General features: G+C 41.8%; 1 long non-coding RNA gene across 3 annotated transcripts in view; it reads right to left on the reverse strand.

Annotated features, from left to right (window-relative positions):
- Positions 1-4243, reverse strand: part of LOC110151695 (uncharacterized) — a 102962-nt gene extending 98719 nt beyond the window's left edge. For 2 of the 3 annotated variants that reach the window (XR_002318143.2, XR_002318142.2), the window contains exon 1: positions 4087-4243. This is a non-coding gene — a long non-coding RNA (uncharacterized lncRNA). The remainder of the gene's footprint in view (positions 1-4086) is intronic. The other variant, XR_002318144.2, reaches the window with a different exon arrangement.
- Positions 4244-16621: the final 12378 nt, after the last annotated feature.

A 16621-nucleotide genomic window follows, 5' to 3' on the forward strand; every position in this document is an offset into this window, starting at 1 on the left:
TTGCATTACTGTTTAGTCGCTAAGTCATGTCCAGCTCTTCGCAACCCCGTGGACTAGAGCCCACCAGGCTCCTCTGTCCATGCGATTCATACTGGAGTGAGTTGCCATTTCCTCCTCCAGAGGATCTTTCCAACCCAGGGATCGAACCCGCATCTCCTGCATTGTGGGCAGATTCTTCACCACTGAGCCACCTAGAAGCCCAAAGACACAAATAATTTCTGTTTAATAGGGCAGATAAGCACAAAGATTACAGTTTATTGTCATGTTGGACATTAACCTGTTTTGTATCTAACTTGGCAATCTATTTTTAATTAAATTATATACACACACATAGCTCTAATGCTCTTTGAGCCAGTTTTAACATCTTAATGTTCCCTCAACAAATAAAATCTTTATGTATTCATATGATATTTGACTGAGAGATAAGGTTTTACCCTTTTATATTGTAACATACTAACTAATTCAGACAGGCCTGCCCCATTTACTGAGGAACTCTGAAACTCAAAAATGATTTCAACTTGCCCGGAGTTAGGATCTGAAACTCAAAAATGATTTCAACTTGCCCGGAGTTAGGAGCAGAATTTGGTGTTCTCAAATTCCAGTCCTGTAGTTTTTGTTCTGTCTTTTGCCTTTGCATGAATGATATATGAAAACAGGACAATAACAATGAAGAATATAAGGCCTCCTCTCTCTCAGGCTTTAGCAATTCCAAGACTATCTTCACAGCAACCACTCAATCAAAGAGGAATGTGAGAAACACCATGTGAAGCTGCTTTCAAATGTTCCACTTTTCTAAATGATTTTCAAACTTGTAGAGGGAAAGAACACTCTTTAACAAGACAGCAATGGTCGAGCAAAGGGATAAGGTGGGAAATCTGATATTTCACTAAACTGGTGGGTGGAAAATCAAAACCATTCTATGCAAAATAAAGTTAATCTATATTGATTAGGTGGAGGGAGACTGAGTTGAATCTATCTTGGAATTTAAGCAGACTCAGCGTCTCTGAATATTTTATATTCTCTTTTCTCGGCATGAAAGGAAAGTAAGCTCTCAGAATTAGAGAGTAATTGAGAGCGATCCCTGTGCCAGTGGGCTGAACTTGCTGTAATGCCCTCAACCCGGAAAGTAACCAAACCTAGCATGCTGCTCAGATACCAGAGGCCCAGGCCTTTCTGGAAGGCAGAAGCACAAGCAGAGGACAGCGATAGGAAAGTAAGTATGGAGCCAGGGTTAATTTAGATGAAGCAGTGCCTGAATCAAGTGAGAGAAGCTACCTGTACATGTACTACAACTGTGGGTTTATTAAAACTACATAAATGAAGAGGGGTTTTGGTATTTGAAAAATTTCACCGACACTGCATTTTGGTACAGATGGCCCCTCTTTTGTGCAATTCTTTTGTCTTCAAATTTCCCTGGACTTCCTCCTATCTCTCTAGCTGCTCCTTCTCAGTCTTCTGATTGTTCGCCCCTAATTCCTCAGTGTCAATTCACACAAGAGTCATTCATTCCTTGGCCCTATATTCTCACCCCTACCTGATTTAAAAGTCATTCATAGACTGAGGCTTCCCAACAGTCTCAACCTCTTGCCTGAACTTAGAACTAATATATCCAGTTGCATAGGGGGAATCTCCATCAGATGCCAATGATCAACTTAAAATGAGTATGTTCAGGACAGAGTTCTGATTTTCACACCACACCCCTGTCCCCTAAAAGAACAAATTCCAGGTTAGGGCCTTTGCATAGGCTCTTCCCTGGGCCTGGAACAGACTTCTCACAATCATTTCATGGAACACTCATTCAGATCTTGTCCAAACATCACTTCCTTCAAGGAGCTGCCTCTGAGCCTCCATCTGAAGCAGCTCTCCCCTCCCCAGCACAAATCATTGCAGCAGTCTTGGAGATGACCTGGAAGCTGCTCCATAACCTCAGATTTATCACTATAAGGATATCTGTTACATAAGTGTTGACTTGTGACCCCTGCCCCGAAGTTCTGCCCCCACCTCAACAGAAAATGAGCCTCTGTGAGGTGGGACTCATATGTCCCAGTCACTGCTATTCTACCAACACCTAGGAACTCAATAAATTGTTACCGAATGCATATATACATGCAAAAAATGCACCTCTAGAGATCTGTTTTTCCAGAAAACTGGAGGGTAATTATCACACAAAGCATGCATGATGACTGAGAAGGAAGAAGATAGCAGTGCAGTCATGACCTTGAATTTCTAAATTGATTCAGAGCTAGTAAATGCCACTGGAGTGATGAGGAGAGCAGAGGATGTGTGTGGGGGTAGGGGGGAGGGAGGAGGGCGGAGCAAACAGAACACAAGGAAGTGAATTGTTCACTTTCCAGACTTGGAGATTCCAATAATTCCTAAAGGCCCAGAAAACGAAAAGACTGACATAGAGTAATCATTTTATTTTTTTATTTTGCCAAGTAAAATGATTAAGGGGAAATGTTATCACCTACTGTCACCATCACTGTCATAAAATAAAGGACATTTAATTTCCAAAGAGTAGAAAAGATGTAAATTTCACATTTTGTTTCAAGTTGAATAAACTTGGTTTCATGTAAACTTTCTATATTGACTATTTCTCTCACTGTTCTATGGTCCTTTGGAAAAGTCACCATTGACACTGTGGGGAACCACTGATTTAAATGACTGGTTAAGATCAATATGGAATCCCTGGGAAACTTCCCATGTCTGTACTTGTCAACATGTCTATGGCTAAGTAAAGCTCTCTGATAAATATTCTCTACTAGGGCATTGTAATGTGCATGTGTCCTCAGAAACTTGGCATTGAAATGTTACTTCGAATTTTTCTCATACCTTAACCAACGATAAGGTATTGTTGGTTACCTTATAAATATGTTACCTTATAAATAAAAATGGTTACCTTATAAATAAATGATGAATATGTGAGTGTGCTTGCATGGGTGTGTGAGTGTCCATGTGTGTATAAAGAAGCTGGTGGTGGATCAATAGTGGTAATATGTAAAAAAGATCAGCAGTACCTACTTAACGACCAAGACATCTCAGATCATAGTTACATTACATAAAATACAAAATAGAATTTCTTTCATTTTACTGTAACTTGTTTTTAAAATAAATATTTTTTCAAAAGAGTAAGATTAAAAGACACATAATAGAGACAAGACAAAAAAAAAAATGTTTAGTCTCTTGGGAAAACTAAGAGACAAAACCATGTGAGACAAATATCAAGGGTTATTCACATTTACTGCTGAACCAATTCTCTAGGAATAAAAAACTCATATGAGAAGAATAATATATTTTGAAAATGGAAATATGAATCATTTCCTCAGATGATTTACTTTATTCTGAAAAGAGAAAAAGCTGCTTGCAGAGAATATGCAGGACACAAATGACAGTGAATAGAAACAAACTGTAAATAAGAGGAGGAGGAGAGAAAGATCTGGGGAGAGGAGGCATCAGCCAAGCCTGTGCGTGAAAGAAGCAGGGGTGGCTGGGACCAGTGTCATAGTGCGCGAGATGCCACTTTAAGAAATTAATTATTCAGGCCCAGGGGGAGCATTGGGTGACTGTAGCCAAACAAATAAGCAAATAACAATACGTCCTGGTTACTTCATTGACCTATGGCTCCTGGAAGGCAGTAAACAGGGACTAGGTGTCTGGCTATCTAGATACAGAACAATAATAACAGAAAATAATAAGAGGAATAATGGTTCCGATAAGGAGCTCCAGCTCTGCAGAGGCAGCCGCATAATCCACTCAAGTCAAGAAGTAAGAAAACTCAATTAGCAGCTGTCTCGCCGCCCCCTCGGATGAGGGAAAGGAGGGGAATTTTCTCCCACACACTCTCTAAGCCGTAGGGGTGTCTTCTGAGCTGAACAGCAGTCAGGAAATGAGGCTATTCAGTAAGCTGATACTGTGAACCACACGTCCCCCGAAGAGCTTAAGCGGAAAATAATACCAGAGGATAGATCGGAACGCCCAATAACAAACACCAAAGCAATTCTTCCTACTTAGTTCTGGTAGAAATTGTATTTTAAATAAACATTGTACTACTACATTTGTGACTTAGAAGCAAATTCAAAATCTTACCTTTTGACGCAACAAGGAGGCAAGCCTTTTACTGGTGCTCGGGACAAAGAGTCGGTACCAAGTTTCTCGGAGAAGAGACCTTCCGCCCTGGGCGCTCCCCCTGGAAACAGCGTGAAAACAAAATGGCTCCTAGACCCTCTGGTTTCCCTTGGTTACCGCAGTCCGTGCGCTTCCTGGGCTTCAGTCCCGCGTGCTGTCGGAGACATTGGGTTGGCTAAGAGGTTCATTCGGATCTTAAGGGGAAAAACCCGAATGACCCTTCAGGCCAACCCAATATATTCCCAAGCAGAAGACAACAGACCCAAGGACCCTGATTTATTTGCATTTTAGTAAAAAGGTTGCAGAGACGTCTATCATTTGTTCCAAAATTCATCTCAGCCGAACTCAGGTTAGTCTTCCACTCACCTGGAGAGTCTCTATGACCAGCGAGGGAAGACAAGAGAGAGAAGGAGTCAGGAGACCTGGATTTGGTCTGCCTGGACCAGCAGTAAGGCTAGTGGTGGTGGTTAGGCCTTGTCACTTACTTTCTCTGTACTTTCCCTTCCTTGGCTGGATAATTAGGGTATTGAGATCTCTCTCTCACTCTCTCTTTTTTCTGTCCCAGATCAGGGATCAAACCCCTACCTGAAGCATTGGGAGTCTTAACCCCTGCACCACCAGGGAAGAACCTTGGTGATCTTTAAGATTCTTTCTAGTTCCAAAATGATATGATTTGATGTTTATAACTGTGTGATTGGACACAAAGTTTGAATAGGTCTGTTGCTCAAGAATAAATTGGCAATATCATTCAGTTATTTGAAATGGCCAGGATAACTAGATTAAAAAAAACAAAATCTTGGTTGACTATTTCAGCAACACTGACATGACCATGAAGAAGTCCTTTTGATTGCTTGTTGTTGTTGTGCTTAGTCACTCAGTCATGTCCAACACTCGAGGACCCCATGGACTGCAGTCTGCCAGGCTCCTCTGTCCATGGGGCTTCTCCATGCAAGAGTACTGAGTGGGTTGCCATGCCCTCCTACAGGTGATCTTCCCAACCCAGGGGTCGAACCCAGGTCTCCTGCATTGCAGGTGGATTCTTTACTGTCTGAGCCACCCAGGAAGCCCATTTGATTGCTTAAGATAGCTTAAAAAAAAAAAAAGAACAGCCATCCATTGATCTCCATCACATAATCTGATCTTGTTCATGGATATCTTGAGACACGTGTCCCACAAGGTTATTTTGTAAACTCTCCCCTATAGCACAGCGTTTTTGCTGCATCCTGGATTCTTCTTCTTGCTCTGTTTTCCAACGCCTCTTTGTCTGCCCACTCCCTACATATTACTTCCTTAGCACTCCTTCTCAGAACTTTCCCTCTCTTATTGTATTTGCCTTCTTTGGATGATTTCACCCTCAACCCACAATAGTGTGGGGTAAATGTTAACAAACAGCTCTTCCAGGAGGATAAAAAAAAAGCCCAGATTTGTAATGTTTGCTGATTTCTGTAGTGTACATGCTTTCTCTCTCCACTGTTGATTACAAGCTACCAATCATTGTGGAGCTGGGAACTGATGCACAAAGTCAGCCCTTACCATCTGTATGAGTCCACTCCAACACACCACTGCACCCACCAGTGCTAACTACCACCTACAGGCTCAAACCTCTCTCTTTTGTGTTGGTACCAAACTCAAATCTACTTGAATGTCATATCTTTTTAGCATCATCAAAGGCAAAATGGACACACAATCTTCCTGTAAACCTTTTCCCGTATTCTAGGTTTCTTATGGTTTGTGCTCAGTCACTCAGTAGTGTCCGACTCTTTGTGACCCCATGGACTGTAGCCCGCCAGGCTCCTCTGTCCATGGAATTCTCCCTGCAAGAATACTGGACTGGGCTGCCATGCCTTTCTCCAGGTGATCTCCCCAACCTAGGGATTGAACCCAGGTCTCTTGCACTGCAGGCAGATTCTTTACCATCTGAGGCATCAGGGAAGCTCTTCCTATGGTAACCGTGGTTAAGAATGATTTCCCCAGCCTATGGGAAATACACTAGCCTTAAGCTCTTGTGTGAATGCATCTTTTGAGCAATAGAATACAACAACAGGCTGATGGGTGGATATGGAGTTTCCCCCAGGAGAGAATGGATGTTATGTTCCATCATCCTGTGAAGTGGTTATTCTTGGGACAAGAAATAGGAACAGGGGAAATGCTTTGAACTGGGAGAAGGAAGAAAGCTATAGGACTTAAGATCAACTGAGTCTGAGTCTCAGATACAGAGAATCCTAGAGTCATTTCACTAGCACCAGCAGAGTAACTGATGCTGTGACATGGAGGTAGTGAGTGGTAACATCAAGTCTCTTATCTAGCAGTAACGTGGAGGCTGAAAGGCAAGGCCAAACAAACAAAACAGGAGGAGGAACGGTGGGGAGCTGGAGGTTGGGGGGCAACTTGTGGAAATGCCAGACTGAGGCAGCAACTGTGGACCTAGTTAGTCCCTAGAGGGCACATCCCATGTCCTAGGCTAGAATGGGGGTCCACAGGCAGCCATACTCATAAGTCATCTGATCCTGAAGTCATCTGATCTCTGAAGGGCATGAACAGTAGCAGCAGCAATGGAGCAGAAAGATTAGGAGGTTAGAGGGGAAGAACCCAAGAGACTTGCTCTGTGACTCAACTGAGAGGCTCTTAAAGACACAGTCAGAAATAACAAAAAAGGCCCTCTGACAGGAGCTGGTTTCTAGCAAGTGGTTTCAGGGCAGACCCTATGCTATAGGGGTTTAGCTAGACTAAGGAAAAAATCACTTTCCACAGGCTAGTGGGGCCCGGGTATTCCTTCAGGATTACATTTATTTTTATCTAAATCAGACCATTTACCCCAGTGCCTAAGCCTGAAAACTAGGTATCATTCTGCATCATATCTAACCCACCGTGGATAATCAGTCACATGCTGCTGGCAGTGCCATCACCATTTTCTTGAATCCATCCTTGTGCTCACAGTCATTCCTTCATTCAGGCCTTCATCCTTTCTCACATGGATTTCTCTGAGAGCCTCCCAACTAGCCTCCCCAATTTCTATCTTGCTTCCTCCAATCAGACCATCTACTACACTGCTATAGAGAGATCTTCAAACAAAAACCTGTTCAAGTCACTCCTTTGCTAAAAATCCTTCAGCATAAAATCCAGACACATTGGATTGGTATGTGGGCTCCCTGATAGTCTTTCTCAGCTCAGCTCATTCTTCCCTCTCCCCTCTTTTACACAGAGTCAGCTAGGTAGGAGAGAACTTTGGATCTTTGCCCTACCTTCTTTTTTTTATCATAATAATGTGGTTTTAAACTCTCATGCCTTTTATTGTTGGTGGGAATACACACTGGTGTAGCCACTATGAAAAATAGTATACAGATTCTCAAAACTTTAAACATAGAACGACCATGTGCTACGTCGCTTCAGTCATGTCCAACTCTTCGTGACCCAGTGGACAATAGCCCACCAGGCTCCTCTGTCCATGGAGTTCTCTAGGCAAGGATACTGGAATGGGTTGCCATGCCCTTCTCCAAGGGATCTTCCATATGACCCAGCTATCTCACTTCTGGATATTTATCCAAAGAATACAAAGCACTCATTTGGAAAGATATATACATACCTATGTTCATTGCCACATTTACAATAGCTAAGATATAGAAGCAACCTGGGTGCCCATCAGTGGATGAATGGATAAAGAAGTTATCTTTATCCAAAAGATAAAAGATACATCTATATATGCCATAAAAAGATGAAATGTGGCCATTTGCAACAACATGGATGCACCTTGAGGATATTATGCTAAGTGAAATAAGTCAGACGGAGAAAGACAAATTCTGTAGGATTTCGATCACATAAAATATAAAAACCAAACAAACAAAAACACAAAATGAGTGAGCAAACAAAACAAAAACAAACCCATAGAAACAGTGAACAGAGTAGTGGTTATCAGAGGGAAAGGGGTGGTGAGCAGGAGGGTTAAATGGGTAAAGGGAATCAACTGTATGGTGACAGATGGAAACTAAATATTTGGTGGTGAGCATGCTGTAGAGTATACAGTAGAAATATTGTGTTGAAACTTATAAACCAATGTTATCTCAACTTTTAAAAATTGAAAAAAATGTGGGCAAAACTCTCATGCCTTTCTTCTACTGTATTGGGTTGGCCAAAAGATTTTTTCAGATATTTCCATAAGATGTTATGGAAAACTTGATAGAACTTTTTGGCCAACTCAATACCACTCTCATCTCTTCTGGTTTTCCTCTTACGTCTCTGGTTGTCTCTTCTCACTTTCTTCCTCCTCTACACGTCCCTTAAATATTGATTTTTCCCAGGGTTCTTTCCTAAGTTCTCTTTTCTCTCATCCTGGAAAAAGAAACTCATTTCTGGGGCATCTGCTTCCATCTAATGCTAAATACTCTTGAATCTTTGCCTCCAGATGAAACTTGACCTCTCAACACCTCCACACTGTGTTTCTTAGGTATAGTAAACTCTATGTGTCTCAAACAGAGTTCTCTGACCTTCACATGGGCTTTCCCTCCTATATCCTCTCCCTCAGTTTATGTCTGTTTGGAAGTCATATCAGTTATTTTCTGTTGCCTAACAAATCACTCCCAAACAATGGCTTAATTCAATAGTCATCAGTAGTCATTATTATTGTTCATAAGTCTGTGGGTCAGCTGGGCATTTCTGCTGACCATACCAGACTCAGCTGATCCTGGCTGGGCTCTATCGTGTCTGGAGCTTTGGGTGGGACAACTGGACTAACTGGGCCCTTATGCTCTCTCACCCTCCACCAAGTTGGCCTCAGTTTATTCACATGGAAGACGGGCAGAGTTCCAAGAGAGAAAGCAAAACTATTCAAGGCTTCTGGAAGCCTAAGACAGGAATGAACACACTATTACCTTCATTGTATTCTATTGACCAGAAGTCACAAAGCCAGTCCAAGCTCAAGGGATGGAGCACATCAGCTCTTGATGGCAGAAACTGCAAAGTCAAATTATAAGTGATGTAGAAATGCAGTAATTTTTCAATCTACCACAGAAGTAATCCTAGATACCTACATAATAATAATGTGCTACTACTGCTGGTGATGGTGGTGATGATGATGATGGCAGTAAAGTTTCCTGATGCCTAGTGTGTACCTTGCTCTGAGCTAATGTCAAGGAAAAGACAAATCCTGCATTGCATTAGATGACATTTATTTAAAATAATCTTTCATTTTATTTATAAGAAAATCTCAACTTTATGATACAATACAGAATATGTGTACATTTAGTCAACTTATTTCATAAGGATCAAATCAAAACAAAATACTTGTCGTTTAATGGTACCTTTGGTTTACTAATCCCCTTGTCCTGGACTGGACTAACTATAGCTTTAAAGACTTTCTGGATATTTTCTCCCAAATTTTTCACCAGCTAAATATGGGCAAAGAAAACTGAAAGATGTAATCTTGTCATCTTCAATAAAGTACATGTTCATATTCTCTAAAACACTGCATTTAGAATATGATACAAAATTTATACATATTCCACAATTGCATGTATTCACAAAGAAAATAATAGAAAATGTTATTTTCTATTAAAATAATAGAGACTTAAAAACTGTTCTCAGTCTTGCAAGTTTAATAATAATAAACAAATACATTTTAATGATAAGTAAATTGTATCCTCTGGTTTTAACTTTAGTTTTGTTGTTGTTGTTCAGTCATTCAGTCGTGTCTGACTCTTTGCAACCCCATGGACTGCAGCACGTCAGGCTTCCCTGTCTATCACCAACTCCCAGAGCTTGATCAAACTCATGTCCATTGACTCGGTAATGCCATCCAACCATCTCATCCTCTGTCATCCCCTTCTTCTCCCACCTTCAATCTTTCCAAGCATTAGGGTCTTTTCTAATGAGTTAGCTCTTCTCATCAGGTGGGCAAAGTATTGGAGCTTCAGCTTCAGCATCAGTTCTTCCAATGAATATTTAGGACTGATTTCCTTTAGGATTAACTGGTTTGATCTTACAGTCCAAGGGACCATTAAGAGTCTTCTCCAACACCACAGTTCAAAAGCATCAATTCTTTAGCATTCATCCTTCTTTATGGTCCAGCTCTCATATCCATACATGACTACTGGAAAAACCATAGTTTTGACTACACGGACCCTTGCTGGCAAAGTGATGTCTCTTCTTTTTAATATGCTGTCTAGGTTGGTCATAGCTTTTCTTCCAAAGAGCAAGCATCTTTTAATTTCATGGCTGTAGTCACTATCTGCAGTGATTTTGGAGCCCAAGAAAATTAAGTCTGTCACTGTTTCCCCATCTATTTGCCATGAAGTGATGGGACCGGATGCCATGATCTTAGTTTTTTGAGTGTTGAGTTTTAATAAAGGCTAAATCAAATATATTTGGGGTTTTTGCTTGCATGCTAAGTCGCTTCATTCAAGTCTGACTTTTTGCAACCCTATGATCTGTAGCCCGCCAGGCTTCTCTGTCCATGGGATTCTCTAGGCAAGAATACTGAAGTGGGTTGCTGTGCCCTCCTCCAGAGGATCTTCATGACCCAGAAATCAAACCTGAGTCTCTTAGGTCTCCTGCATTGGTAGGTGGGTTCTTTACCACTAGCGCCACCTGAGAAACCCATTTGGGGTTTATATGAACTTTTTTCCAAATAGGTAATTTTTATTAGCTCATTTAGTCCTCATAATAATTCTAAAAGGAAGTTGTTATTTTTTATTAATTCCTTAATTTATCGTTGAGGTAATAGAAGTTTAGTATGATAAAATATGGGCTTCCCTGGTGGCTCAGATAGTAGAAACATCTACCTGCAATGCGGGAGACCCGAGTTTGATCCCTGGGTCGGGAAGATTCCCTGGAGAAGGAAATGGCAACCCACTCCAGTACTCTTGCCAGTAAAATTCCATGGACGGAGGAGCCTGGTAGGCTACAGTCCATGGGGTCACAAAGAGTCAGACACGACTGATATAGCTCAAGGTCACACAGCTAGGAAATGATGTGTCTGGATGCATGTAGTCTGACTTCAGCTCCACTCTTAGACAAAACGCTGTATTTTTATAGCATTATTGTTTTTATAGACAATAGCTATATTGGCAACTCTGTTTCCTTATTCCACATTGATCTGCCAATTTGACCTCTTTCTCATTTATTGACATAACCCCTCCTATCCAATCCGCTGGTCCTAGGTTTGTTCAGGCTTTCTTAAACTCTTGCCTAGGTTATTCCTGTAGCATTCTGATTAGTTTCCATGTTTCTAGTACTGCAGCTAAAGCACAAATCTGATAACTTTCCTCCCCTATTTAAAAAACTTTGAGGGGTAACATACAAATTAAAACTAGAATGTGATGCCACTACTCTATTAGTCAACTTGGCTTTCCATAACAAGATACCACAGATGGGGTGGCTTAAACAACAGATGCTTGTTTCCTCCCAGTTTTGGGGGTTGGAAGTTCAAGATCAAGGTTCCAGCAGTGTTTGTTTCTAATGAGGACTCTCCTCCTGGCTTGCAGTCAGCTGCCTTCTCACTGTGTCTTCACATGGCATTTCATGTGTGTGTGTGTCTGTGTCTGTGTGTGTGCAGAGAGAGAGAGAGGTATCTGGAGTCTTTTTCTCTTGTTTTATGGACACCAGTCCTATTATATATTAGGGCCCCTCTCTTATGACTCAGTTTAATCATAGTTACCTTTATAACTATATACCTTTATAACTATAATTAGGGCTTCAATATATGAATTTGAGGGTGAGGCAAAATTCAGCCCATAACAATTACACACACACACACACACACACACACACACACACACACACAATGGCTAAAATGAAAAGGACAATATCAATTGTTGGAAACTGGAGCAGCTGGTGCTCTCATACACGGCTGCTGGGGCCAGCAGAATCCAATTAAGCTGGATATCTACTCAGCTTGTGACCCAGAGATTCCACTCCTGGGTATTTTGTCCGATGGAAATGAGTACATATACTCACCAAAAGACATGAACAAGAATATTCACAGCAGCACTGTTCATAATAGTCTCAAACTGGAAAGTACTCAAATGTTGACATATAACAGAAATGATAAAATTATGGAAAATTTATAAAATGAGGTATTGTTCAACCATGAGACTGAATGAACCACATCTCCATAGAATGGAGTAGGTGGTTCTCAGAAACATCCTGCTGACTGGTAGAATATACATGCGTATGTGCTTAGTCGCTCAGTCGTGTCAAACTCTTTGTGACCCCAGGGACTGTAGCCCACTAGGATCCTCTGTCCATGGGATTCTCCAGGCAAGAATACTGGAGTGGGTTACTAGTCCCTTCTCCAGGAGATCTTCCCGACCCATGGATCAAACCCAAGTTTCCTGCATTGCAGGCAGATTCTTCACGATCTGAGCCACCAGGGAAGCCCAGAAGACAACATATTTTACAATTTCTTTTAAGTAATGTTCAAAAACAGGCAAAACAAATCTCTCGTGTTAGAAGTCAGGCCAGTAGTCCCCCTTCAAGAGAGAAGTAGTGACTGGAAGGCCACAAGAGGGGGCTTCAGGAGTTTTGGTTACATTATGACCTAGTTTCTGGCTACAAAACTGTGTTGAGGTCATAAAAATTCATCCATCTGAGCACTTGTCATATGTGCATGTTCCTGCACATATTTTATACTTCGATAAAATTTCTTCTTAAAAAAGAAATATTCTGAAGATTCCATTTCAACACAGAATAAATTTCCAATACTTTGTGTCTGTGCTCAGTCATGCCCAACCCTTTGCAACCCCATGGACTGTATGTAGCCCACCAGACTCCTCTCACAGTGGAATTTTCCAAGCAAGAATACTGGAGTGAGTTGCTATTTCCTATTCTAGGGGGATCTTCCCGACCCAGGGATCAAACCCATGTCTCTCGTGTCTCCTGTACTGGCAGGCAGATTCTTCACCACTCTGCCATCTGGGAAGCCTGACCTGAAGTCCTTTGTGACCTGGTCCCAGGCCAACCTCGCCAGCCCTATCTGTTCTACTCCTGGCCTAAATTCCAGCCTAAACACCCATCATCAATACACACAATGCATGATGCTCTCCCTCTTTCACACTCTCCCCCTGCCTTCATACTCTTCTCACTTCATTTAGTGGTTAACTCCTTTCTCAACTCCTTTCTCAAGTCAGCTCAGACCTCATTCTCCACTCAGAAGTTTTTCCTCACTCCACTCAACCCACACTGAGTTAGGAGGCTCTGCTCTGTCCTCATTCAACTTTCTATGTATGTATACCCTTACTCCATGGCGCTGTTATTTCTGGTTTATGCATGTTTTTGCTGCTGGGCTGTGAGTGTGTTGAGACCAAGGACTGTGTCCTTTATCTCTGCATTTGCAGCATCTAATGTAGTGTCCAGCACATAGCAAATACCCAGTGAACACCAAATGACTTCATAAAGAGATTAATGAAATCCCCCTTGCATCTTCATGACAGCACAGAATTTTTCTTTAGTCATTCTAGCAAAAAAAAATAAAAGAAAGAAAGAAAACTAATTTGGTACAGATTACACCTTGCCCAAAATTTCATTCACAATGACTGCTTTATTCCCTTTGAACATGAATGTCATGGAAACCAAATACACATTTCTTAAAACATATAATAGTAATATTGCTCATTCCCTAAAGACTGTCCAACTATACAAAATGATTGCATTCCTCTGGAATATGGGTGAAGTGTTAATGTTCTTGGTTGGCTTGAAACTCAAGAAATTCCTCTGACATCTAGATTGGCCATGTTGCTTGGTAGATCTGCCAAAAATTCCTCAGATAACCCAGTCTGGGATTTATGGACTGAGAGGTTTATGATATTTTAGAATGTAGAACAGGCTATTGTTTTATATATTAGACAAGTCAAGTAAATGCAGTGAAAGCTGTGATTGGGCTGGGGGCCCAAAAAGTGAACCTAGTTGACAACAGTCATTTTCTGTGCAAGTTTAAAACAGACTTAAACCAAGCAAAATGCTAAGCAGTGATTATATTGATTCGTAACAGTGTTCCTTTTTACTTTCAAGCTTGGGTGACAGATTCGGCTTCATAAGTTTCCATAATCGAAAGCCAGAAAAGATTAGTGATGAGAGGTGGGATGATGGAGAAATTGCCATGACGATTTGTGGTAAATAAGGGTACATAAAGTGCAACAACAAGCATAGGTGGGAACCCAACTGCTTGTCACCCAAAAATATTAAGGCAAAGGAAAAGAGATAGGAGTCTAACTATTTCAAATACATGTACAATCTGGTTAGTGAACCTCGGCCTACCCTTAGGTCATTTACCCACCCCCTCTTCACAAGGATCCCACCTAAAGGCTGATGTGTACTGTCCCTTCCTCTATGCATCCTCTTGAGCCACCAGCTGATAGGACCAGACATGGTCACTTGACTCAGGCTGGACCAATAAGATGCTCTGGATTTGGAACTGAGCTGCAGTTAAATCAGAGCTCCAAGCCAGAGGATGTGCAGAACCACACGCCCTGCTATTTGGAGGGTGAAGTAGTGGGGAACCAGAAAAAAGTGGTTTGCAGAGAGAAGGGAGAGATACAATAAACTATCATGGCAGGAGAGTGGTTGGCAAGAAGAAAGATCAGTTCCTGACACCTTTCCTATTTCTTTTTCCAAGCATCTGGAAAGACCTGATACATCCCCTGCCCAAGTCCAGCCTGCTCTTTTCGGCAAAATACCATGTTTTGTTCATGCTGCTGTGGGTGGATTTCTGAGGTTCCAGGACTAGGACACAAGTGTTGGTATTTGGGTAGGTCTGTCTTCACTCCGTCAGTGCCTTCAGAAAAGGAGAGAGGGTGTGAATGAGCCTGGATCCACAGCCACTGCTGGCTGGACTTTTAGCTCTGAGCGCCGGGGCTTCCAAACTGCTGGCTTGTCGGGGTATTACTGTGGTTCTTTAAAAAAAAGGAACAAGGCATTGTGAATGTTGACATTTGAGCATCAACAATATAAGATTGAGCCTGTGGAAAATTTTAATTAAGATAACTAACACAGGAAATTGCATCTATGTATGGAGACTAAATTTAGAAGCCTGGACAGATTGACAGGATCCTTCCTAGATCCATGTAAATAGCCTATGCCAGGTGCCAGGAAGTAACTTCCTTAGAGGGACTGGCTAGGCCAGCAGGCCCATTGGCTATCTTAATCTGAAGAAAGAAAAAGGACTTTCTCTGGCAAATTATATTTTCAGAAGTCTTATGTTCCAGAGTAAGAGAGAATGGACAGTTTTTGAAAGAATCATTTTCTAGGCGGTGCCTATTCTTTCCAGGCTTGCTGTCCGTAAACAAGGAAAGGGTGTGGTCAGGATTTGGATTTGCTCTGGGTGGTGTTTATGCAACCCGGCCAGCTGCCAGACAGGACCCAGTGGAAAAGGGGAAATGTGAGTGCGGGTGAGGGGAAATCTCTGTGCTTCCTACTCTTAGGGTTCCCTGCTTCTCACAGCATTCCTCTTCAGCTTCCAGTTCCAAATTGGTCTCAGAGGCAGAGGGGTGACATTAATGGTGGCGGAGTAGGGTAAAGACTTTGGAACTGGGCAGATATGTTTGGAGCCCTTGTCAGCTTAAAAATAGTCTTAACCTGAAGGTTGAGAGTTATGTTTTATTTGGTGGGAGTTTTTAGGACTTCAAGCCTGGGAGACAATATCGCCAGTAACCCTAAGAGAATGAGGAGAGTGTCAGGTTATATAGAAGTTTGCAACAAAGGGCAAGAAATCTGAACATCAGAAGAATTTTTGTGAATTAAAGAAAACCAGATATCTCAAGTTAAGGAATTTAGCACTTAACCAAGATCATGGCATCTGGTCCCATCACTTCATGACAAATAGATGGGGAAACAATGGAAACCATATCAGACTTTTATCTTCTTCAGCTCTAAAATCACTGCAGATGGTGACTGCAGCCATGAAATTAAAAGATGCTTGCTCCTTGGAAGAAAAGCTAGGACCAACCTGGACAACATATTAAAAAGCAGAGGCATTACTTTGTCAGCGAAGGTCCATCTAGTCAAAGCCATGGTTTTTCCAGTAGTCATGTATGGATGTGAGAGTTGGACTATAAAGAAAACTGAGCACCGAAGAATTGATGCTTTTGAACTGTGGTGTTGGAGAAGACTCTTGAGAGTCCCTTGGGCTACAAGGAGATACAACCAGTCAATCCTAAAGGAAATCAGTCCTGAATATTCATTGGAGGGACTGATGCTGAAGCTGAAGCTCCAATACTTTGGCCACCTGATGAGAGGAGCTGACTCGTTAGAAAAGACCCTGATGCTGGGAAAGATTGAAGGCAGGAGGAGAAGGAAACAACAGAGGATGAGATGGTTGGATGGCATCACCGACTTAATGGACATGAGTTTGAGTAAACTCTGGAAGTAGGTGATGAACAGGGAGACCTGGCATGCTAAAGTCTTTGGGGTCGCAAAGAGTCAGATATGACTGAGTGACTGAACTAAACTGATATGTGGGAAGATGCAAGAGTCTGAGCTCACTGCAAGCATTCCTTTCATATGCATCTCC

This window comes from Odocoileus virginianus, chromosome 2 (assembly GCF_023699985.2).
Source record: "Odocoileus virginianus isolate 20LAN1187 ecotype Illinois chromosome 2, Ovbor_1.2, whole genome shotgun sequence".
Taxonomy (NCBI): domain Eukaryota; kingdom Metazoa; phylum Chordata; class Mammalia; order Artiodactyla; family Cervidae; genus Odocoileus; species Odocoileus virginianus.